Source organism: Schistocerca serialis, chromosome 3 (assembly GCF_023864345.2).
Source record: "Schistocerca serialis cubense isolate TAMUIC-IGC-003099 chromosome 3, iqSchSeri2.2, whole genome shotgun sequence".
In the NCBI taxonomy this organism is placed as follows: Eukaryota; Metazoa; Arthropoda; class Insecta; order Orthoptera; family Acrididae; genus Schistocerca; species Schistocerca serialis.
Window position 1 is genome coordinate 620811173 of NC_064640.1, and position 26624 is coordinate 620837796.

The following is a 26624-nucleotide window of genomic DNA, read 5'->3' on the forward strand; positions in this document are numbered from 1 at the left end:
AGTGTCGCCGGGCCTGAGGGTGACATCGCAGAGCTCCACGCTTTTGCACTGTAACAGAGGAAGGTTGTCAGCACATTTGGACCAAATTTCAAACTTCTGCGTAATGTAAGGCAATTAAGGTGTTTCGAAAAAATTGACCCTTTAATCGTGTTGCGCGTTGTACTTCATAAATAGAGGAGTACACGTTGTTGACGTGTTACAGAGGGCACAGTTTTGTTCAAGAATTATCCATCATGATAATTTTGGTAAATAATATTTGTTTATAGAAGCATTTTTATCAGCAAGTTGCCACAAATGTGCGAATTTATTCACACAGTGCGGCCATGTCGATAGTGCAAACCGGTTGCCCGTCTGTGTGGTCCGCGGGAATTCCCAGTCTCAGTGCAGGATACTGTTGAGTATCGTAGCAGCTCTACCTCGATCAGCCTGATAGTAACGTAGAATATATGTTATTTTACTAAGCAACAGCCGGCCGTTGTCGCCGAGCGGTTCTAGGCGCTTCAGTCTGGAACCGCGCGACCGCTACGGTCGCAGGTTCGAATCCTGCCCCGGGCATGGATGTGTGTGATGTCCTTAGGTTAGTTAGGCTTAAGTAGTTCTAAGTTCTAGGGGATAGATGACCTTAGATGTTAAGTCCCACAGTGCTCAGAGCCATTTGAACCATATGAATTAAGCAACAGTACATACAGTGGTCTCTTTTGAATGGAAACATTGTCTCTGTATCTTTATCTACTCATCTCAAGTGAATAAATGCATTCCTTGTTAGTTGTGTACGACCGCACGCACATTGCAGTAATGGTAGAACAAACAAAACTGTTACTGCTGCTTGTTCAACTGTGAAAGTTTGGGAAGAGTACAAATTATGATTTCAGATAAACGATACACTGTTATCCATACGATAGTTGCTTTGAACTCTATTAGCGTTCCTACGCAGTAAAGGTTCCACACCACGCATCTTATTTTATTTCGCTTCGGCGAACAAGACAACGAAGGTAAGCGTTGTAGTGTACACTTCGGCAGTACAAACTGCCACAAACTGAGAGTGAGAGCACATGCAATCATAGACATAAAAATCGTATGTGTTGTGACCGAGTGTCGAAGATGATAAAACTGAGCGGAAGACGTATTTATGATTGTAATTAAAATGGAGCTTGGTTGGACATGTAGCTAACCTCTTCAGAAATTTCCAGTCCAACTCAGATTAAGTGCATTTCTCTTTAGGTAGAATTCGTGTCATATACTATATTCAAGACGCTTAGCAGCCCATGCAGTGGTCACATATTCCATCCCTTTTTCTTGTTCTAATATGAGCTATCTTCTATATCAGAGTCGGACCAGCGCCTATAGAAACACGTTCAAGAGAGCACATTCGGTTTCTCACGCTTGCTACCCAACGATCTCATATACAGATTAAAGCAGTGTATCAGCCAAGATTATCATTCCTGCCTCTTCTGATACCACTATATTACGCGGCACATTAAGCAGTTCGATTACTTGGGAATTCTACGTATTTGTTCTGCCTCTATTTTCAGAAAAATTGCCAGTGTTATTGCTCAGAATCAGGCTGATTTACTCTAGAAGCATAGAGCGACCGACTTTTTCGACTGAAACAAACGATCTCTGATTATGGAAGTACTGTTCGAAAACGAAATCACTGCACGGTATGTATGTATGTAGATATCCCTTATAGAGAGCTGATATGTCGTGAGAAGTGTTGTGGCATTCAAGAAATTTGCGTATAATCAGCGTACGGTTTTATGACTTACATAGCAAATTTAATGTAATGCGCATATGCAGGGCACAGTCCTTCCTGTCGAGAGTAACACCAACCATAATTAACTAGAATAGCTGTAACTGTTTCAATACGTAAAGTGGATGTAACATGGAAAGATGAAGTGAATCTTTTAGTGGAACTGGTAAAAGGTACAGAGTTTTCTATATAAATCCAAGAGATTGCTGTGCTGACATCTAGTCTTTGTCCCTATAAACGTAACATGGTAATATGGTACAGCAATGTGCAGTTAAAACTTTAATTCTTTACGGTGGCTTGCGGAGCACAAATATACACTCCTGGAAATTGAAATAAGAACACCGTGAATTCATTGTCTCAGGAAGGGGAAACTTTATTGACACATTCCTGGGGTCAGATACATCACATGATCACACTGACAGAACCACAGGCACGTAGACACAGGCAACAGAGCATGCACAATGTCGGCACTAGTACAGTGTATATCCACCTTTCGCAGCAATGCAGGCTGCTATTCTCCCATGGAGACGATCGTAGAGATGCTGGATGTAGTCCTGTGGAACGGCTTGCCATGCCATTTCCACCTGGCGCCTCAGTTGGACCAGCGTTCGTGCTGGACGTGCAGACCGCGTGAGACGACGCTTCATCCAGTCCCAAACATGCTCAATGGGGGACAGATCCGGAGATCTTGCTGGCCAGGGTAGTTGACTTACACCTTCTAGAGCACGTTGGGTGGCACGGGATACATGCGGACGTGCATTGTCCTGTTGGAACAGCAAGTTCCCTTGCCGGTCTAGGAATGGTAGAAAGATGGGTTCGATGACGGTTTGGATGTACCGTGCACTATTCAGTGTCCCCTCGACGATCACCAGTGGTGTACGGCCAGTGTAGGAGATCGCTCCCCACACCATGATGCCGGGTGTTGGCCCTGTGTGCCTCGGTCGTATGCAGTCCTGATTGTGGCGCTCACCTGCACGGCGCCAAACACGCATACGACCATCATTGGCACCAAGGCAGAAGCGACTCTCATCGCTGAAGACGACACGTCTCCATTCGTCCCTCCATTCACGCCTGTCGCGACACCACTGGAGGCGGGCTGCACGATGTTGGGGCGTGAGCGGAAGACGGCCTAACGGTGTGCGGGACCGTAGCCCAGCTTCATGGAGACGGTTGCGAATGGTCCTCGCCGATACCCCAGGAGCAACAGTGTCCCTAATTTGCTGGGAAGTGGCGGTGCGGTCCCCTACAGCACTGCGTAGGATCCTACGGTCTTGGCGTGCATCCGTGCGTCGCTGCGGTCTGGTCCCAGGTCGACGGGCACGTGCACCTTCCGCCGACCACTGGCGACAACATCGATGTAATGTGCAGACCTCACGCCCCACGTGTTGAGCAATCCGGCGGTATGTCCACCCGGCCTCCTGCATGCCCACTATACGCCCTCGCTCAAAGTCCGTCAACTGCACATACGGTTCACGTCCACGCTGTCGCGGCATGCTACCAGTGTTAAAGACTGCGATGGAGCTCCGTATGCCACGGCAAACTGGCTGACACTGACGGCGTCGGTGCACAAATGCTGCGCAGCTAGCGCCATTCGACGGCCAACACCGCGGTTCCTGGTGTGTCCGCTGTGCCGTGCGTGTGATCATTGCTTGTACAGCCCTCTCGCAGTGTCCGGAGCAAGTATGGTGGGTCTGACACACCGGTGTCAATGTGTTCTTTTTTCCATTTCCAGGAGTGTAGATTCACATAATGGGCTAAACTGTATCACAGAGATTAATTTGCAGTGAGTTGAAACAGCTGTTGTGTTCAAACTGCCACGTCCTCTATCAAAGTAAGATGAGGAAACAGCACGATTTTTGTCCGAGGAGGGTATTAAATTTGTGGGTATTTTCACCGTTTCACACTGGAGACTGCACAGTCCTCCCGAAGTCAGTGGTGCGAGTGCAGTGTTTGATCGGGGTCTCGTGTTTTTCCACGAAAGAGACTGCAGAACATATTGTAATTTCAGTTACGTCGCTATCTCCATAGCAGCTTCAGCTGTGGAAAGTTCGTGCAGTCTCATTATTTTATAATTTTTTACTGTATTATAGTACAATAAGAATTGTTTGTAACAAATATTGCACACAAAAAATATATTTACAACGTGTAAATTAAATACAGCGTAGATGGAGGGCTTGGAGCTCTCCATTGTTCCCTCACAGGCGAATGACCAGTTCTTCCAGTCAAGTCAGTGCCTATGAAGGTACTAAATTTAGCTCTTCCATCAAACCAGCAAGACAGGTTTCGCAATAAAGGGCAGAGAGATTTCTTCGCCTATCACAGCGTATCCTCTTGAAGTTGGTCCAGGTGGAGCGAGGGAATTTAAACCAGTCAGTTCTGTACACTCCGCAGTTTTTAGCCAGTTACAATCTAGTCAGGGGATGATACTTTCATTGGCACCATTTGTACTACAGGGGGAGCAGATGATAGGCAAGGTGGAGATGCACAATTTCGACAACCAGTAACTACCCCGATGACCTGGGTTTCTTTCCGAACATCTTCGCAGCATCTCATGAAGTGAAGGTGTGGAGACTGTTGATTATGACTTGTCCGTTAGATGGTGGCGTCAAGCTCTATAACCCCTTCAATGTTATTCTAGAGCAGTTGACTGTATGTCAACAGCAGTTTAGACCTTTCTCTTCCCTGTCGAGGTTCCATTACCAGCACTATACAGTCACACAAGGCCGCCGACATTTCGTTCCTTTGAAATACTTGCGCTGGATAGTGAGCCATATGCAAAGGAAAAGGAAACTACGTCAGTAGAATTGTCAATTAGTGGACACGAGGTAGTGTTTCAGGTAAAGTTACGGCCGAGATAACGAGCAAAATGGAGCAGAACAGCGTAAAACTCGCGGAAGATAAAGTCGTAGGGCATTGTTGGCTGGGAGATCGCCGGAGAACGGGTATATATCCCGACTAGGCAACTGTGCTGAATGTGTAGATTTTAGCGTGATGCTCGTGTTTCTGATGACAATGAGAGGAGGAAGCCGGTGGCGACGTCTCTTGAATAACATCCGACGGACGGATCACTAACGATACCACATTTTCTCATTCGGATCTCACCGAAGGGTAATTGCCAACCGGTCATTATCCCAGGCAGCCACATGTGGGGTCCATCGTCAGACGGCAGCGAAGATTTTTTGGTTACGTCTATTATATTATGGGGCAAATAAATGAAGGCTGTACGACAAATCCTCATTGCTGTCTGACGATTGGCATTGGCCAGAAACTACTCACTCTGAAATAAATCATTCATTAAATAAGTATTCAGTGCCATTTCTGAAAAAAAAAAAAACTTCGCGCTATTTTTAAGCCATCATGGATAAAAATGAAGTAACTATAGGTTTTATCGTCCCATAAACGAGGAAGTAATTAGAGACAGATCATTAGAGGAAATCGGCTGTGCCTCTCCAAAGAAATAATCGCGGTTTTTGTCTTAAGCGACTTAACATGATCATCGAAAACCTTAATCTGTATGGTCGGACTAGGATTTGCACCGTCGTTCTCTCGAACGAGTGTCCATGAAAGCATGAAAAATTGCCAGTGCAGAACACTAGAAGACAGCGTGATGGTAAAAAAGGAAAGCACATTGACACTGAAAGCAATGTTTTACTCGATTCCGCCTTTTTATCTTTATGGGGCCATATTACTGTGTCGCATTTTTGAAAATTATCGCCGGTAGCTGACCTCATATTTCAAGACAACGAGGAAATGCTTTGCGACAACGTTTTACTAACTTCACTGCAAGGTTTAAATTTTCTTGGCAAATTTCCAAGAAGGACCATAGTTTTGAAGGTTTCCTATGTTTTCTCGAGTGTTTCCAGGTGAGGTGTGTTGTTGGAATGGGAGTAGGTCCTGAAGATAGTGAAATGCAATATCTGTTGGAAAAATTCTAGTAGTATAACTCCGACATCGATTTAGCTGTTCGTAACTATTTTAATTTCTCAGAAGCTTCTCTTACAGCCGTTTAAAGTCGAACAAATTGCAATGATGTTTACTCAGGTTAAATGATTGACGTCTCCAGATTTTATAGTTTTCTTCACTAATATAAAATTATTTAATGCAATTCTGCTTCATCTTTCACACCAAACGTAACGAAACAAAATTTTGCAATTTGTTTAAAGTAAAAACTTAAGTTACGTTTTGTTTATCATCCCAGGTAATTCAAAATGGCTCATAATTACATGTCGGGTGAGGGGAGTAATAATCTGAATTCAGTGCGAAATGAACTTTAAAATCGTACTTCGTGAAGAAGCACTTGGTGTGCTCCTTAATGAGGCGACGCAAGACTCATTATTCTTCAGTTATCAGTCTCGCCGATACACTTCACCGTCACCGTCAAGTGCTGAACGCCAGCCCTGCCACTCAGGTACGTCGTCATGCTCAAATGTTGCAGTCATGATGTCACTAGACACCTGAAATACACTTTTACGACGTAGGCCATTCGTTTTCTCCACAGAGAGGATTATCACTTTACATGATTTCCATAAATGTTGCACGAGGGGAAGTAATTTCGAAGCACACTCATTAGAAAAGTTCTTGAACTATGCGCGTAGTAGCAAACCTGTTTCTAAAACGACTTTCTATCACTCAAAACTTCTAAAAGAAATTTCAAATGTATGGGCTATCCGATTAGGACAAGTGGGCTGTTCACTACGCCTCACAAATGAGAGAGATTGCTATTAGCTGAAATAAAATTAAGACTACTTAAAAATAACAATTCCGGTTGGGTTTTACATCGGATATGTTGCGGGAGTAGTTTTTCTTCCTATTTCATACCTATCGAGACACAATTGCACAGCCAGTAGTGTGCCTGGAAGAGAGCGCAGGTCTGTCCATTCTACGAAAATGGTAAAACATCGGATACAGAGAAGTGCAGCCCAGTGTCGATGAGTTCCGTTTGTTGCAGGGTTCTGTAGTATATTCTAAGCTAAAAGTTATCACGTTCCTGGAGTGGAACAAACTTCTGTCATGAATCATAAGATTCAGGAAAAAACCATACGTACAAAATAAAGATTGCTTCATCCATACACAACAGCTAGCAAACGATAAATACAGGTGAAGGAGTAGATTTCGTCTTCCTAGGTTTCCCAGAGGCTTTCGACAATATGCTTTCACTAAAATAGTCTGGTACGTTATATTGGATGACGCATTTTCTACAGAAACGATAGAAACATCGGGTGGCCACAAGATAGCGTAATACGTCTTTTTTGATGCTCTCAACAAGCAGGGTGCTTCCATGATCCTTAAACGACCGAGTGGAAAGTTAAAAGTGAAAACCGTTCTGAACCTGTGACTGTGGAATACATGTACTGATGCTCTTGTTGCTAAGTTTGTAGGTTAGGCAATACCGACGAGTACTTACATGTAGGGTTGGCTGGTTGGTTGTCTGGGGGAGGAGACCAGACATCGAGGTCATCGGTCTCATAGGATTAGGGAAGGATGGGGAAGGATGTCGGCCGTGCCGTTTCAAAGGAACCATCCCAACACTAGCCTGAAGCGATTTAGGGAAATCACCGACAACCTAAATCAGGATGACCGGACGTGGGATTGAACCGTCGTCCTCCCGAATGCGAGTCCAGTGTGCTAACCACCTCGCTCGGTTTTATGAAAATCCGACTACTGTCTCATCTCGATGGATCTTTACGTTTTTAATCTCCGTAACTAAGCCGTAATCCAAGTATACCGGTGTAGCAGACAGGATCAATGGCGATTTAGTTGTATAGTACGCTTGAAAAAAATTTCTTAGGCCTGTTAGAACATTACTTGGGTTTAATGCTTATCACATGTTTACAGTTCACAACAAAACGGTTAAGAGAGGGCCTGAAGACATTTAACTCCTGTGGAAGTATCTGACACAACGCCAAAATTTTGGGGCGTCTACAGCCATGAGCTGCTCGAGTTCTTTCAGAGTTCCCAGCTGGCAGACTCTGGCATGTTTATGCGTCGTGCTTGAATTTACATCACTTCGGGCACGTAGTGGCACTGCTGGGAATTGCGTTCAGTCGACGCCTTCTGTATACGCACGATACTTTCACTTAGTAAATGCCTTCTTAACTACAAAATACCATGACGATACTTTAAGTTTTAACATGCAAGCAAAAATTATGGTCTCTGTGGGAGAGAAATGGGAAGTGGCGGCTCCTGAAAATGTTGTTGTTACTGTTGTGGTCTTCAGTCCAGAGACTGGTTTGATGCATCTCGCCATGCTACTCTATCTGAAGGTAAGAGTTCAAAAATGGCTAGGTAAAACAAGGAATATATCAGAAATCGGAGTACAAACCCACAATTCACAAAAAAATGACCAATTTTCTTTAAAGTATCACTTTCTCACGCTTTTTTTAAAACTAAGACATGGATAACATACAGACTGTAGAAATATATAATGGTGAGTCAAATGAAACCTGTAAATGTATAGTAAACAAGCCAGAAATGTAGTCAGCAGCCTGTGTCTTAGCAAGAATATTCCTAAGACTGCTAGGTGCTCGCTAGGTCGTACATCGTGCAGGTGCACAGCATCGATGCACAGGAACAGTGCAAACATGCCTGTCGCCATTAGCTACTTTTTAAAAAAAGAGAGAAACTCTGTTTTTCGGTTTCTAAATAGTGAAGGTGTGAAATTGATTTAAAATCACAGCAGAATTAAGGTCTAATACGGTGATGAATGTTTGAGTTAAAGTGAATCGGAAGTTTGCAAATTATGTGACATACATGGCCGATACCCCTCGCACGGGGCAAGCACATAGCGATGCGACTCGAGAAGAAACTGTTGCTGTTGAAATCATCGTGACGGAAAACCATTATGACATTGGGTGACACTGCAGGAACTATGGACATTAGTCATGCTTCAACTCACCACATTATGCATAGTAAGCTCCGATTTCGCAATGCATCTACAATATGGACTGACCTGTCAGCTGACTACTGAACTGAAATAGCGAAGTGTTGTGGGTATGAGTAACTTCCACGGCCCGTTGAACGTGGTGATGCATTCCTTGCAAGAACAGTCACCAGGGACGATACCTGACTCAAATACTGCCAACACGAACCGATAATAAGGAAAGGCGTCGTTTTTCATCGTCCAGCACCAGCAGGGAACTTTCTACTGACTCTCTCTTGCGACTAAAAATTCGTCCTATTTGAGCTCTAAATGTCACGAGAGACTACTATAGCTAGAGCAACACATTAAGACCTCTTGGAAATGATATTAACTCTGCATCAAATTTGATTTCTGTCGTCAGGAAGGGCTTATTTTTCGAAACCCAACTGTTGCACGAGCTGTATTGGTTCGACATTCACAGATCTGCAGTTTGAGGGCCTTCCACGTTCCTGTTCCCCTCCCCCAAACTCCTCAGAACGTTTTTTGTGTATTTTGACCATTCAAAGCAAGGAACATTGGGTGGGAACATGTTCCGTCCCGATGAACCGCTAAGCCGGGTGAGAACTAGATGGAATACGAACTCACAGTTGAATTTTTTTCTACAGGAATTCTTTGAGAGTGGTGGATATCATTATGAAATATATTACAGATTTGTTCCGTGTGTGCATAACAAATAATATTTGCAAAAATATTAACAATTTTTCGCTTGAATGACCACCTCGTACGTTAATGCGCAACACGCTAGGTTGCCAGACGCGAATAGAACCCTCTCGATGGGTGTTTCGACAGGAATGGCGCCTGGTCACAAACCGAAATTAAAATATTATTTTCCAAATCATGAAAACAGCGGACTGCTTATGACGGAATAAAAGCCAGGAAAGAGGCAGTCACAATATTTTAATTTGACTCGCCTCCGTGTTTTCTAGAGTGGCCGATGTACAGAAATGATTCGGTTATTGTGTTACGTGAGTCCAAAACAGAATTTTGGCTATAGGAATGGTGTTCGGCCACATAACGATGCAAATGTTAAATTCAGGATGACCGATTACTCTTCCTGGGCTGCCTGTGCTTCAACGGTGGGAAACTACCGCCATTGCTTCCGAGTTTTACTCACAGAGAGAGTACTGGTGCTGGAAAGCTGAGAAAGGTTTGCTGCTACATTGCATGAGTACTGAGATATTTACAGTCCATTTTTATGAATAAAACCACCTACATTACTTAACATGCGTCTTTATTTACAACACCGTTTCGGCTACTGACATTGTCTGATCAAAACTTAGAAGGTACAAACTCAGTATTAAAAAACTTAAGCCTAATCGGTGCATCAACTACTGAAACAGCGTTATAAATAAAGACATGTATCAATCGATCTAGACAGGTCTGTTCACAAAGGTCTCGGGCTTATGTAGGAAATTGTTTTCCTTTATTAATAATGGTTCAAATGGCTCTGAGCACTATGGGACGTAACATCTGTGGTCATCAGTCCCCTAGAACTTAGAACTACTTAAACCTAACTAACCTAAGGACATCACACACATCCATGCCCGAGGCAGGATTCGAACCTGCGACCGTAGCAGTCGCGCGGTTCCGGACTGAGCGCCTAGAACCGCTACACCACCGCAGCCGGCTTTATTAATAATTTGCACTCCTATTTCACTGAAGATAATTCTTATCTGGTTGTTTATGTGTAATGGTCAACTAGGTCATATTATTATGCTTTTCAACATACAATTTTCATTCAAATGATATTAATTAAGCTATCTACCAGCTAATTCAGCACCACTCTGGGAACCAGCGGTGAAATACTTATTCCAAAGTTAGTATTCAGTACATAATTTTCGTGATAAGCGGCCTGAAGTTTATAACTCTTAAAAATATTCTGATGAGCTAAAATATTGTGGCCACATGTTTAATGGCGAGTTGGTACACTTTCAGAATGCAATACAGCAGTAATTCTGTGTGGGACGGGTTGGACAAGTCCTTGGAAGGTTTCCGGTGGTATGTGGCACCGGATGTCTACTTACAAGTTACGCAGTTCCCGCAAATTACGGGCCTGTTGTTTGTGGTCGCGGAACTGGCTCACGATAGAGTCCCGGATGTGTTCCAACGGGTCGAATTCGGTGGCCGAGAATTTAACGTGAGTACACTATCTCTAGCCCGATATTTGGAACTGCGACACGGACAGTTATCCTGCTGAAAGGTGCCATCCCAGTCGGGGAAGATATCAAGCATGAAGGGTCCACAATAATGTTTACGCAGTTCATAGCCGTTATAGTGCCTTCGATTACTACCACAAGCACAATGGAAGGCCATGTGGAATGTGCTTAAGTCATAAATTGATGTTTCGTTATGATTCCTTTCGAAATGTTACGTAATAATTATACTGCGTCACTCCTAATTTAATTCCTCAGGCAGAAGTGGATGAGTTAAACATCTGAACTGAAACCGTCGCAGAACGGAAACTGTAAGTTTCCAGACATGGGTTCCTATTCAAAATATTATGTACTCACTCCCCTCTACAAGTCCAAAAAGTTTGTCAACAGAAATTTCCGAACACGCTGTATAACTCCTGTTGCAGGATGTTATTACTGACACAAATGAGTGAATTGGATTAGCAGCTGAAGATCCCAATGGGTGATAGTTTATTATTATAATTTTTATTATTTGCTCAGCGTACGTAAAATAGGAAATATTTAATGGTAGCTCTGAATAACATGAAAAAGAGAACAGGACAATGTCAGCGGTGTATTATCTGAAAAATATACTGAGAGTTGCTGACGAGCTACTAACAAGGCGTGTGCAAACACCTTGCTAAAAGCCGCATTGGAAATGTCTTAACGATATGAAAAAAGTTTTTAGCTAAGAAATTACTGCCGGCCGCTCTGGAAGAGCGGTTCTAGGCGCTTCAGTCCGGAACGGTGCTGCTGCTACGGTCGCAGGTTCGACTTCTGTCTCGGGCATGAATGTCTGTGATGTCCTTAGGTTAGTTAGGTTTAAGTAGTTCTAAGTTGAGGGAACTGACGACCTCAGATGTTAAGTCCCATAGTGCTTAGAGCCATTTGAACCATTTTTTAAGAAATTCCTTTTCAGGACATTTAAAGAAAAGTAACACAAGGTCTCTGAATTATTGCAACAATTACGTTCCTTACGCTCAGCTGCCTGTACAAGTATGCACAGACGTTCAGCGTACCCACAACTTTTTATGGCAGAAAAATCCATTAATGTAAAAAAGACACTTTGCCTATTGGAATTCCTTTGAACTGCAATGTGCTTACCAGTTCAGCTACGTAGTACTTTGTTGCACCCTGACCTGGGCTATATTAGAAATGGAATTATTAAGTAACGTATTGAACCAACCAAATATCTCCATAACGTTCTAGAAATTTACGGAAGTGGATCTAAAACAAACCATTAGAGATGTCGTTGGTTGCGTAGGATTTTGTCCCACATCAACAAAGAGTCGCAAATTTTTACTTCGCAGAGACTGTCATTGCGTGCTTAATAAGTGTACATAGAGGGTGTCTCTCCTAAGAGTCATCAGGGGCATTTTCTCTGATATTTTGGCAAATATTTGCAATTTTGTTTTTTCAGCATGTAGCTGTAGTCAAAACAAACAAATACTACTCATCACATCTTTCATGCAACGCCAAGCGTCGGTGGAAAGCGTCAGTTTGTTTCCTGTTAAATCAACATGATTTTTAAAGTGGAATTTTACGTGCTCATTCTACAGAGTTCTCTCAAATTAGTCTTGCGCGATATTCGTCTTACCGATATGTACTAAAAGGGACAGTAAAACACGAGGAATAACGAATACTCCAGCATCGACAGCACCGCCCTGGCTGCTAGCGCCATGCAGAAGCGTGCTCCTCAGTCGCTGCTACAGTACTGATTAGTCTTCGTATTTTACTATTCCTGTTAATATATATCAGTAAAACGAATATCGCGCTAGACTAATCAGGTAGCGCTCTGTCGATCAGACACGTAAAATTCCAATTTAAAAATTATTTTGTTTGAAACGGGCGTCGTATGAAAGACGCGATAGGCAGCACTTGTTTGGGATTACACAACCTACATGTTGCAAAAACTAAATTGTAAATATCCGCCGCAACATCAGGGAAAATGCGCCCGATGACTCATACGAAAGACAGCTGGCATATTTAAAGGATATGTGAACCTGTTAAACTGATTCAAGGAGTGTATTATAGTCAACAGAAACTCCAAAATGGAGTAATAATATTGATTGTCATATAGCGGGCACGTTCCACGAAATAACGGAAAATATTTGTAGAGAAATTATGTCGACCTTTCCTGGATACCAGCTGATACATGTATAGCTTTAGCTATCGACCCGCCCTGGCTTCACACGGACAACACCAAAGCTTTCTATACACCCAAGGTGCTGTTGGTAGCATTGTCTACGGCCTGACGACTTGTCTGGTGTAGCGTTTGTAAATTATATACAGAAAACCTTCCTCGTGAATCATTCTGTCTAGTAGTGGAAAACTACGATCAAACCCCTACAGCAGTTTCTGAGATTAGCTGTCATACACAGACAAAGAAACGAGGCGGAGCACTTCGATTTATAATTTGTAGTGATGACCAGGTGGATCATTTGGCACATGATGCTTCAACTACAGAAATTCATCGACATACAACATTCCACAATACAACGTTGTATCACATGTGATAAGCAAATCTCGAGAAATTTGTAGTGATATCAAAGACGCTTAGTATGCGACTATCCAGTCGAAAATTCCTCTAAATCATTATTTCACTGGTCCCAAGACTATCTGACATCTTGTTTAAAGCCTAAGAAGTTCTAGTTTCAGCCACAGCAATTTACCAGCTCGTATGTTGCGAATCGGTATTGTGAAAAATCGTCAACGTGATTTCTGTGAGGACTGTTGGAGATATGGATGACATATTCTTCGCATGCCGTAAGTATTATGGTTACAGGAGACAACTAATCTGCCAACTGCAGAAACCAGGAGTCTACAGCTGCCCTACACTCTGGAAGCCAACTTATGGTGCGTAGCGTAGAGTACTTGTGGGATCATCATTATTTTCCCCCTTTTCTGTTCCATTCGCGATCGGTGCGTGGAACGAACTACTGTTGGTGAGCCTCTGAATGAGCTCTAATTTCTTCGATGTCCTCGTTCAGGTTCAAATGGCTCTCAGCACTACGGGACTTAACATCTGAGGTCATCAGTCCCCTAGAACTTAGAAGTACTTAAACCTGACTAACCTAAGGACATCACACACATCCATGCCCGAGGCAGGATTCGAACCTGCGACCGTAGCGGACTGAAGCGCCTAGAACCGCTCGGCCACCGCGGCCGGCTCGTTGAGGTCATTCCGCGATGGGAGGGGCTGATTTCCTTTTAATATGGCAAGTTTTTCATTTGGAGACTGTGAACACATACATTATCTGACAAACAGTATCCAAACATCCCCATCCAATGCGGAATTGACCACTGATGTTGCGGGAGGCAGACCCGCCAGTACGTCGTCAGTAGAGATGCAGGAACAACAGAATGCGTCAGTCCGGAGAGCTCGGTAATTTCGTACGTGGACTAGTCACGGGATGTCACAGTGTAACAAACCCATCAATGGCATTTCGTCCCTTATAAAGCTGCCAGAGTCGAAAGTTGGTGATGTAGTCGTGAAGGAGAAAAGCGTAATGGCAACTACAACAAAACCAACAGCAGGCAGATGTCGTGTACTGAAGGACAGGGACCGTCGTGCATTGCGGAATGTCGTCGTAAAAATCTCATGAAATCAGTGGAAGGAATCTGTTGTGTTGGCAGAAGAGCCAACACCGTGTTACTAGAGGAGGCCAAAATGCACGCGTTTTAGCTCACGCAGGGTGGCGTGAGGAAGGAAGAACTATACTGACGTGAGGTCTGGAACATGACAAGCAATTAGAATTCAGAAAGCGGACGGAATTAGTTTGATACTTAATTTTAATCCATTAATGATGAACATCGCTCTTGACGGTACATGATTCACAATATTATCTGTTCAGATTATAGTAACTGAATATGGCGCCTTGCTAGGTCGTAGCAAATGACGTAGCTGAAGGCTATGCTAAACTATCGTCTCTGTAAATGAGAGCGTATGTAGACAGTGAACCATCGCTAGCAAAGTCGGCTGTACGACTGGGGCGAGTGCTACGGAGTCTCTCTAGACCTGCCGTGTGGCGGCGCTCGGTCTCCAATCACTGATAGTGGCGACACGCGGGTCCGGCGTATACTAACGGACCGCGGCCGATCTAAAGGCTACCACCTAGCAAGTGTGGTGTCTGGCGGTGACACCACAGAATCAGTCGTGAGTTCTGAAGTGCTACCAACAGTCCAGCTAGCACAATAACTGTCCGTAGGGAGTTAAAAACAATGGGGTACAATGGTCGAACAGATCATCATAAGCCAAACGTTTCTGTAGTCGATTCTAAGCGACGCTTGAGGTGGTTAAAGATCGGCGTCACTGGACAGAGTCAAGCTATAGCCTGTGGCAATCTGATGGAAGGGTTTTGGTTTATCGAATGTCTAAGGAACGTTACCTGCCATAAAATGTAGTTGCAAAAGTGAGGTATGGAAGAGATGATGTTGCGGTATGGGAGTGTTTCTCGTGGTTAGGGGATGGCCCCTTATTGCACTAAAAAAACCGTTAAATGCAGAAGGATATGAACACATTTTACAGTATTGCGTACGATTGAGGAAAGTTTGAAGACGATGATCGTTTCTATCAGCATGACTGAACACCCTGTCGTGAAGCAGCATCTGTGAAGCAATGATTTGTGGACAGTAACATTTCTGGCCCACCCAGAGACTCGATCTTAACACAATGGAACGTCGACTTCGCACCAGACCCCAGCGTCCAGCAGAACCACCATTTTCTGGTATGGACTCTTGAGGAAAAATGGGTTGCATATCTGCACAAACATTCAGGCACCTTCCTGAAAGTGTCCCCAGCAGAGTTAAAGCCGTCATAAAGCAGAAACCGTGGACACATTGCATAGTAATGGCCACTAATAGGTGTCCGGATACTTTTATTAGACGGCGTATGCAAGACGTCATAACAATCTATCACAGCATCTTGGCCTGCAGCTAGTTTCGTGCTCTGGGTGTACCACTCAATTGTACAGACGTAAATAGCAACTACAAAAGTATAAAGTTAAAATATGAAGAACAGAAAACGGGGTGGCGGGGTGTGGAAAGAAGAATGTTGTGGTATTTCTGTGTGTAAATTATGTATTAGGCATTGATTTTGTTTAACGATTTGATATGTAGCCAAGATGTTTTTAAAGTCTACCGAATTAAAAAAAATGAAATGAAAAAAGTGCTTTTGTCTGTATCGCTATGTACCCCGCCCTGTGAAATTCACAGTGGTGCAAACAATATCATTATTTACAAATACGTTTTATTTGTCCTAAAAGGTATCAATTCCACTTTTTTTAACATTACCAGGAGTGAGATTTGTGATATGACGTAAATCTTGTTACCCTCCCCATTACTCCGAGGATGCAGGGGCTTACGGCTTTTAGTTATGAGCCTATGCGGATTCGGGATTAGTATCATCACGTGTCCGACGGAATTACCGTAGCGCACAGATTAACGGGTAAAATAAAGTCGCTTCAGTTAGACGGAGCCTCTATGCCGCAAGGAAGGAACGGACTAGAGACAGTGCAAAATTAAATGTTTAGGCCGATCTACCAGAGTCCTCGCGTGCCTGGAATCGGAAGAGTATCGCCCACAAAAGTCCAATGGTGGGTTGGAATCCGATCAGAAGCAATGTTGCAAATGGTTCAAATGGCTCTGAGCACTATGCGACTCAACTGCTGAGGTCATCAGTCGCCTAGAACTTAGAACTAATTAAACCTAAGGACATCACACACATCCATGCCCGAGGCAGGATTCGAACCTGCGACCGTAGCGGTCACGCGGTTCCAGACTGAAGCGCCTTTAACCGCACGGCCACACCGGCCGGCTAGCAATGTTGCAACTTGTCATGTACAGATTATGCTGCTCCAAAGGCAAGCGAATTTTATCTCAAGATACTAACAGGTTAGCTTTCAAATCTGTTTCTACGAAGAACATAATTAGGTTTCCTGAAGAGTGCAGAACGTACAAACTGACTGAAACGGTCCCCTAAACGTTTCTACATTCAGATCACTCTGGTGGAGCGTCGTGCTACTCAACGGGAAACACTACGTTCTGTAGGAAGTTACCCCAATTTGTAGATTACTCGTCGCTCTCTCTTGTATCCTAATACCTGTGCACAATTTTGATGTCTTTGCAAAATATTTTTGCGTTACAAGTGTCCAGACATGTACGCCAAAATTTCAAGTAGTGTATATCAGTAGTATACGGCTATCTTCATAACGTGTATCGCGTAAATCGCCACAAATGAGACTTTATGGGGCCACGGACGTCATTTTACTATCTCCTTGAGCAACAAAGCACTGTTTTGGATTACTGAAGTACTGAAAAATGTCCATGTCCGTGCTACAGCTTCCATTCGACTTGGTCACCGTAATGGGAATTTTGTAACTAAAAGAGGATTTAGTGAAGGGTGATTCATACCGTAGAAATTACTCTCAGCAGCCCGAAAGAAATGTTTCATATCCTTAAATTGGGAAAAAGTAGTAGGAATGTGTTAATGAAACACATGTAAACCGTCTTTCTTTTTCTGGTGGCATTTTACTGACCCATTAAATCTCGAGAGTGCAGTCGCATAAATTATTTCTTCTTCTTCTTCTTCTTCTTCTTCTTCTTCTTCTTCTTCTTCTTATATTTTGGCCGTATACTTGTCGGCCATCGTCAGGGCAAGTCGGCAGACTGGAGCTACAGTACTTGCTACGTTACTTGCACGTAAGATCCAGAGACTTTAGTCGACAACAAAGAATATACATATTAAAGAAAGCGCCGTATTCCATGTATTGTACTGGTTGAAACCGCTATGCCTGTTAATTTTAGCTACTTCTTTCAACAGCAAGTCCCAAAAGAATGAAGCCTACGCTAGAATTTTGACATTCTCCTACCGCGAGAGACGTTCATCGGCGTCAGAGAGTATACGTGAAGTGAATCTGCGGTTTAAAGGACGGACCAAGTACTGTAGGTTCAGTTTGTAGGCTCATTCTCAAGATGGACGAAAGGTATAGGCCTACTGCCAAAGAAGAAGAAGAAGAAGAAGAAGAAGAAGAATTTATACGAGTGAACTCCCAAAACTTAATGTGTCAGTTATTTGCCTCTAGCGCACATGAACTTTAACAACGCATGGAAGAATTTAATAAAGGAACCATGAAGCTATCACGATAAAGCTAAAACATATAACCAACGCATCGAAAAGCAAATACTACAAATTAAGAATGACGTCACAGAAGCAGTTACTGAATTTTTTTATTTAGTGCAGCTGAAAACAACGACTGAATGGACGAGACAACAAATGAAATACACAGAAGAGTAAAAATTAACAGGAAAGCTTTTGGTAAACTAAACAGAATTGTCAAAATCGGGATTCCGACGTGTCTGAAACGAGGATTTACAGACATCGATTGTTACCAGTTTTGACTTATGCAGTGAGAGATGTACTTTTAATGCGAATGTCGTTACATAATTGTGAGTTTCTCACTGAGCGATGGAGAGATAGCAAAACAAATAAATGAACCAGGAAGCAGAGTGGGGAGAAAGACGTAATTATGACTGCAATGAGAATGAAATGGAGGTGGGTGGGAAGCTGATGTACCCTGGCGATGGATGGTAGATGGATGGAGGAAGTTCTTTGTAGAATTCCAAGAGCCGAGAAAAGGCAGAAACGACAACGTAATGGTATGTAGGTAGATAGACGTCTTTAAGATACATGGATAGGTATCGTAATGCATGGAAAAGTGCAGCGTAGGCCTTTTTCCAGCGGTGGATGTAAAATGGATTTGTTAAATTAATGAAAATTGATCCTGTGTGCAGCGTAAACGATCGCCTGCCAGTGAAACGCGCGCAAAGGTGCTCCGCAATAAGATGGCTAGAAATGAGCCAGTTAAAACGCCATATTCTTCTTAAGTCTCCGCGCCTGGATGCTGGCTGAAAGAAGTGTAACTCGCTTTTACAGCAGCCGCTTTCGCTCTATTTCCTTTTGTTCTCCCTGCAGCTTAATCATTCAGATGTTTTTTTGATTGATAACGTCTCAGTATTTCTGACACGTTGCTTCGATTGCTTCACTTGCGACATAGGTAAATTACACGTGTCGACTGTAATCTGTACAAAAATAAAAATAGGTCCCGTTCTCGAGTTCTCACCAAGTTTTTCGGGAGATTTTAAGGCAAATGCTGAAATTTGAAATACGCTCCCAAAACTTGGAGACTAGATAGTCGCGTGTTTGGTTGGCAAGACCGTGACACTACTATGAGTCAGAACTCTACCTTTAGGGATAGAGAACGAAAAGTACCGAAGAATAAAAAAGGAAGTGTCTCTGCACGTACGCCTGTCGGGATTTGATCCGCCTTTTCTGTTCGTTTAACTCCCCAGTGGGGATTGACGCCTGGTTCCCTGTTCGGTTATCCGGCAGATTTCTTCCACGGACGAATGTATAAATTTTAATTTCTCTGTTATCTGTTACGGTCTTTTGCATCGTGTCAACTTTTTCTCTGTGGGCAGGTGACTCGTGAATAAAAGAAGGGGAAAAGAATGGGCCCGCAAAATTACAGACTTGTATCCTTAACATCGGTGTGCTGCAGAGTTCTTGAACATATTCTGAGTTCGAATATAATAAATTTCCTGGAGACCGAAAAGCTTCTGTCCACGAATCAAGCACGGTTCTAGAAAACATCGCTCGTCCGATAGTCGGCTTGCCCTTTTCTCACATGATAAACTGCGAACTACAGGTGAAGGGCAACAGGCAGATTTCATATTTCTAGATTCTGAAAAGCATTTGACACGGTGCCCCACTGCAAACTGTTAACAAAGGGTCGACCATATGGAATAGGATGGCTCTGAGCGCTATGCGACTTAACTTCTGAGGTCATCAGTCGCCTAGAACTTAGAACTAATTAAACCTAACCAACCTAAAGACATCACACACATCCATGCCCGACGCAGGATTCGAACCTGCGACCGTAGCGGTCGCTCGGTTCCAGACTGTAGCGCCCAGAACCGCACGGCCACTCCGGCCGGCTGGAATAGGATCTCCGATAGGTGAGTGGCTCGTAGATTTCCTAAGTAATAGAACCCAGTATGTTGTCGTCGACGGCGAATGTTTACGAAAGACAGGGGACAAGGATATGGTGAGCAGTGCGCCAGGGAAGTGTGATAGGAGGGCTATTATTTTCTACGTGCATACAGTAAGTGACCTGGCGGACAGGTTGGGCAGTAATCTGCGGCGGTATGCTGATGATGCTGTGGTGTGCGGGAAGGTATCGAAGTTGAGTGAATGTAGGAGGATACAGGATGACTTAGACAAAATTTCTAGTTGCTTCTAAATGTAGAGAAATGTAGGTTAATGCGGATGAGTAGGAAAAACAAACCGGTAATGTACGGACACAGCATTAGCAGAGTACTGCTGGACATAGTCACGTCGTTTAAATATCTAGGTGTAATGCTGCAAAGCGATATGAAATGGAACGAGCATGTGGGAATTGTGTTAGGGAAGGCGAATGGACAGTTTCGGTTTATTGTGAGAATTTTAGGAAAGTGTGGTTCGTCTGTAAAGGAGACCGCGATAGGACGCTAGTGCGACCAATTCTTGAGTACTGCGGAGTGTTTGGGATCTGCACCAAGTCGGATTAAAGGAAGACACTGAAGGAATTCAGGGGCGGGTTATTAGATTTGCTACTGGCAGGTTCGAACACCATGCAAGTATTACGGAAATGCTTCGGAAACTCAAACGGGAATCTCTGGGTGGAAGGCGATTTTCTTTTCCAGGAACGCTAATGAGAAAATTTAGAGAACCAGCATTTGAAGTTGACTGCGGAGATAAGATACGAGAATTATTGGCTCATACGGAGCCATACAAACAATCGTTTTTCCACACACTATTTGCAAATGGAAGAGGAAAGGCCGGCCCCTGTGGCCGAGCGGTTCTAGGTGCTTCATTCCGGAACCGCGCTGCTGCTACGGTCACAGGTTCGAATCCTGCCTCGGGCATGGATGTGTGTTGGTTAGGTTTAAGTAGTTCTAACTCTAGGGACTGATGACCTCAGATGTTAAGTTCCATAGTGTTTAGAGCCATTTGAACAGGAAATAAAATGATTAGTAGTGGTACAGGGTACCCTCCGCCATGCACAGTATGGTGGCTGGCGGAGTACGTACGTAGACGTAGATATGTAGGAGGTATTACGCAGAGCAGTCAGCTTAACCGCTCGACAGCCACTTTTTTCCCGAGCAAGAAGTATACTTATCTTAATTAATGTCGCAGTCAGATAGAACAACATGAAAAAATGATTCCTTTGTCTCGTTTTCAAACGCGAGGAGGGTTGGGACATACAGGTTTATTCGTTAAGTACATCTGGGGTTTCAAAAGACAGTGCAGAAACTAAAAGACATACAGGAAACAGACAGATATCACTGGATAGAGCCTCTCTCCAAGTTTGTAACTCACATTACAGGTGTTAAATATGAGCCCTGTTTGTACCGCGGTAAACGTCAATAGGTGCGTGTAGTTCATTGACACAAATTGTCCGGGTAGGCGCGATAGCAGCCCGCATTACAAATTTGCTCGTTGGGTTGCCTATCATCAGGCGCCAGCTAATACAATTCTATAATACGGAGCAGAGGGTTAACAATGGAACCTCAAGAGAGCGCAGTCTAGGCGCAGTATAGAGGAGTTCTGCCAACGATTAGCAGGCTTCCCGCTACCAATGGACATTGATACACAGCAATAGCATGCACGAAATTCCTGCTAGTTTTGTGATAGCCTGTCGTGGGACACATACGTCCCGGTGGTAGAAAGAGGGTTAAACAGGTTTTTCTTTTGAATCTGTTAACTCGATTACGAAACGCAGGACGCTCCAGTACTGATGTATCAATTCAGCTTATTTTTATCAAAAGATTTGCCTCACAACAGGGCACTCGATTGTCTCCCCAGCTCAAAGTCTACAATTTTCACTCTGTGCGTTTTGGCAGACATTTTACACACATGTTACAAACTGAACGAATACACACGAAAATAGAGGCTAAACATGTTATGGTTTACTAATATCAGAATACCACAAAATCACAGTTACGCATTCGTATTTAGAAACTGCTTAGAACACAAAGTAGCGTAACAGGCGCTCATTGGTAACCTCAAAGATGAACACAACTATGAGCGAATATAAAATTTTTCTTTTACAACAAAGTTAATTGCGAAATATGAACGCAACATTTGAAAAGTTGGAAGTGTCTCTCTCTCTCACAGGAAGTGAATGTTGGTCAAACTAGTTATCGAAGATTACTGATAACGACCTACCATAGTCCAAGTCAGTTTCTAAAACAATAACCAACAGAAACATTGGTTTCCTGTCTGCATTCCATTCTTCCTTTACTCTTTCCCCTGCAGTGAATTAATATGCACTATACATCCACGACTTTTTGACATAGTAGCTTAGTTTTCCCGATAGGATGGGACATAATTCCATGCATCTCCGCTACCTGGAAGAGATTGGAACCCTTTACCAAAGCGGTATCTTGCCCAAACACACAATTTCAAACATCACTGAACACACAGTAACTGATTTCGTAAGTTGACAACGAGATTGAGTCTGAATGAACTACCCAGCATTGCTGACGAAGATACTGTAAGAACTTAAGAGCGCCACGACGGACTTCGTATACACCAACCGGAAGATCAGGTGAAAAAAGATGCGACATGACACAATAGAAATGACAGCAGTCCTGAAGCAATAGTGCTGTTTCGCAGTTGAAATGAAGCCTGTGTCAGAGATTTGCGAGGTGGACGGCGCGTGGTCGCCTACCTGACAGCTGCAGGAATGCGCGAGTCAGAGTTGATCATCGACTGAGTAGCTGTGAGCGCGACGCCGAACTGAGCGGCTCGGCTCGCGCCAGGCACTCATATCGCGCGCCGGCTCCCCACCGCGCATGCGCAGCAGACCAGGCCTCAAGGTCGTCGCGCAGCGCCGCAGCGCAACATGCGAAATCTCGTCCGCCGGGAAGCACCCCAGCGTCACCTGTTTTTCGTACCCTTTGCTGGCAGGTAGTCCGCAGGCGTTCGGTTTAGCCGCCTCAGCAATGGAGCGCGTCGTTGTCCTCTAGAACAGTGGAGGTAATTACCCCCCCTTACATTTTCTGGGGGGGGGGGGGGGGGGAGAGGGAACTAAACGATTCTATTCTGTTCTGTTCTATTCTGTTTCAATCATGAAACTAAATAATTTTCAAAAGGTCATCGTTATTATTACACTTTTCTAAGACTCTAACACTCATTATATAAGTCATTGACAATTACTTTTTTCAATTAGTAGCATTAATGCGGTGGAGGTTACATAGTCCACTCACTACACAGATATGGTGCGCTTTGTCCCAAGTAAGACATCTACGTAACAAATGCTGAATATCTCAAGAAAATGTCTTCTGCAAGTTGTAGATAGTGCCTGTAGTAGTCCACAAATTGCTCCATTACTCCCTTCGAAACAGATAAGTGAATTAATTGAAAGTACGACAAAGCAGTAACTACATAAGGGCTACGACAGTGCTGTACACAGTATATTATTATTACTGTTAGTGGTTGTGTTCAGACACAAAGCATCAGCAGCCTGAAGTCTTCCAATTTCTGCCAGTTCAGAAGTAAGCAGTGCAGCAATGAAGTTATTTACGAACAGTAAGTATAGTGCCTACATTTTAACTTGGTTGATTTTAAGTGGGATTGCAGTGTGCAGGTCAAGCAAGTGCCACAACGGAGAGGTGTCATGTAGGGGAAGCATGTTTTGTAAAAAGTGTCTACCGTCACTGTGAGTAGTTAGCTTTCTTATGTGAGAAGGAGTTGTGGGTAGCACTTGTAATGCACCACGAATCCTTCGTCATTCATACTAACAATGTCCCTCCCCCCCCCCCCCCCTCTACATACATACACAAACTAATTATCATTCATCTCTCATCATTTTAAAAGAAAAGTATTTCATTGTACCGGTTTAGTTGCGTGCTAAAGTTGGTGTGTGTGTGTGTGGGTGTGTGTGTGTGTGGTTTTTCTGGGAGGGGAGGGGGGGGGGAACAGCATTCGGCAAGGGGGGGGGGTTGCACTCAGAGGTAATGGTCTAAGAAAGATTGGGAAGCATTCCTCTAGAGGCTAGAGAATTCTTTTAGAGCTCAGGTGCTTGGAATGAGCCACGTACACAACTTCTTCGCCAATTCCATTAATTTTTGACAGCTGACCAATCATTTTACCAATATCAAGTAACTAGGGATGCAAGGGAGCTTCGCCTCAGACTCCTAAAGGTCAGAAACAGGTGAGAACTCAGGGTTCGGTGCTGGATGGGAGAGGGGGAAGGGGGAAAAGGGGTGATGGTGACGATGTTGGTTTATGGGGCGCTCAACATCGTGGTCATCAGCACCCATATAAGTTCCCATACTTTCCATTTCCAGTCTCGCCACGTCTCGAACGATGATGAGGACAACACAAACAAAAGGGGGACAATCACAGTTTCTTACTATCTGTCCCCTCCTCCACCAAATATAATTTGCCGTAGTGCCTTTTATTATTGGACACATAGGCCTAATAATAACAATAAAATAGACATTTTCATATAGTAATAATTATTCGTTTACGTCAGTAACCCATAAATCGTCTTAGCCCTAACTTCCAAGGAACTTCAGTTCACAGAAATATATCATGTGAAAATCGTTGGTCTAAACCATCTGAAAAGGGTGTCATGCAACTGATTTAAGAAATGAAATAGCAACTAACTCTCACAAGTTTAACAAAAATGTTTCAAATGGCTCTGAGCACTATGGGATTTTGACGCCCCAACAAGAAAACGAGGAAGATCATAGAAATGAGGTACAGTAGAAGCTACTGAATCTAGCATTAACTTTGAAACTGTAACAATAATAGGTAAAAGAAATATCTAATTTTTGTTATCAAATACATTAACGAAAAGAAATCGCAATTTCAAGAAGAAGTTGTATGGCGTAAACGAATGTTAGTAGGCATATTTCTACATGTGAAAGAATTCTATTCAAATTTCAGACCAATTGCAAAAGAGTGGCGCTAGTAGCGACACTATGAAGATGCAAATCAGGATTGCGTTAAACAGACGTTGTAACGATGGTGAGCGTTAGTTACCTTTGACACTGAACGTGCTGAGTTGATTATAGTCAAGAATGCATTTAAGGCGACGAAGATGCCATTATCGACACGTCACTAACTTTGAACGAGGTCGTGTAATAGGGCTACGAGAAGCTGGATGTTCCTTCTGGGATATTACAGAAATACCTGGGAAGAATGAAGCCACTGTGCACGATTGCTGACACGAGAATGTACCGACGCTGGAAGACCGGGCTCTGGACGGCAACGTGTCACTACCGAGAGGGGAGCCCATCGTGTACGGCGTATGGCTCTGGCGCATCGTACTGCAGCTGCAGCAGCAGTCTGAGCAGCAGTTGGCGCCACAATGACACAACAACTGTTACAAATTGGTTACTACAAGAATATCTTCGAGACAGACGCCCTGTTGCGTGCATTCCACTGACTCCAAACTACAGCCATTTGGGACTTCAGTGGTGTCAAGCGAGAGCTCATTGAAGAGCAGGGTGCAGATCTGTTGTGTTTTCTGATGAAAGCCGGTTCTGCCTCGATGCCAATGATGGCCGTGTGTTGATTAGGAGGTGGTCTGTTGAGGGCCTGTACCCAACTCGTCCGCATGCTCGACACTCTGGACGTATACCTGGAGTTATCTGGGGTGCGACTTCATATGAAAGCAGCAGCAGCAGCAATCTCGTGGTTATCCCCCGCGTCCTAACTGCAAATTTTGTACTTAAGTGTGCGGATTAGACCTGTTGGGCCACCATGCATGAACAGCGTTCCATGGGGTGTTCTCCAACAGGATAACGGTCGCCCACACGCCGCTGTTGTAACCTAACATGCTCTACAGAGTGTCCACATGTTGTCTTGGCCTGGTCGATCACCAGAAGTGTCTACAATCGAGCACATATGGGACACCATACACAAACAGCATTGACTGTCCCTGTATTGACCGACCAAATGCAACATGCATGGAACTCCATCCCACAAACTGAGATCTGGCACTTGTTTACACAATTCGTGCATATTTACATTCAGTATTCTGCCGGTTGTACAGGTTATTAATGAATCAGCAATTCACGTTTGCAATGGCTTGTCTCGCGTTAAAATTAAGGTGTGATCTTCCAGTATTAATCACTTAAATATGTTACCTAGACAAATGTAGTTCCGAAATTTCATGACACTACATTAATAATTTTTTTTGTGTTGCAACTTTTTCCGGCAATGTATTTTAATGAGCTGCAATGGTGACAATGATAATGACAGCACTAGAGCTAAGAAATAACTTCTCGACAACTTCTCTTGAAGGGAAAGATTGCACAATGACTGCTACAGATTAAAATGTATTCCTATGTTGAAGGATCCTTACTCGTGCTGGAAAACAAATCACAAATATATCATCACATAGTGCGACCAATTTTGTCTCTTTCGCCGGGGTCATTGGCAAATGAACAAATTTTTGGTGGAGCAGCGTTAATGTACGATCCCTTAAAAAAATGACTGAAAGGGTGCGAAGCCATAAGTTACTTTACACGCAAATGTATTTGATTGACGGTTCAGCTAAACTGAAATTTAATAATTTACGTTTTTTAACAAAGATATAATGAAAGTTACTATTCACTAGAAGTAACTTTTAACTGAAAGTAACTTTTCAGTATTAGAATCACTTGCTCTGCTTTGCTTAATTTTCACTGTACCTTTTTATCGATACTGCCCATCTCCTCCTGCTCCTCT

The 26624-nt window shown here is 43.5% G+C and overlaps 1 protein-coding gene across 4 annotated transcripts in view; it reads right to left on the reverse strand.

Annotated features, from left to right (window-relative positions):
* LOC126470510 (solute carrier family 41 member 2-like) overlaps positions 1 to 26624 on the reverse strand; it is a 481647-nt gene that overhangs the window by 100412 nt on the left and 354611 nt on the right. For 2 of the 4 annotated variants that reach the window (XM_050098408.1, XM_050098406.1), the window contains exon 1: positions 22612 to 22682. The exons of the other annotated variants lie outside the window; for them this stretch is intronic. The gene's annotated coding sequence lies outside the window, so the exon portion shown is untranslated. Of the gene's footprint in view, positions 1 to 22611; positions 22683 to 26624 lie in introns of those variants that run through there. 4 annotated transcript variants of the gene reach the window in all.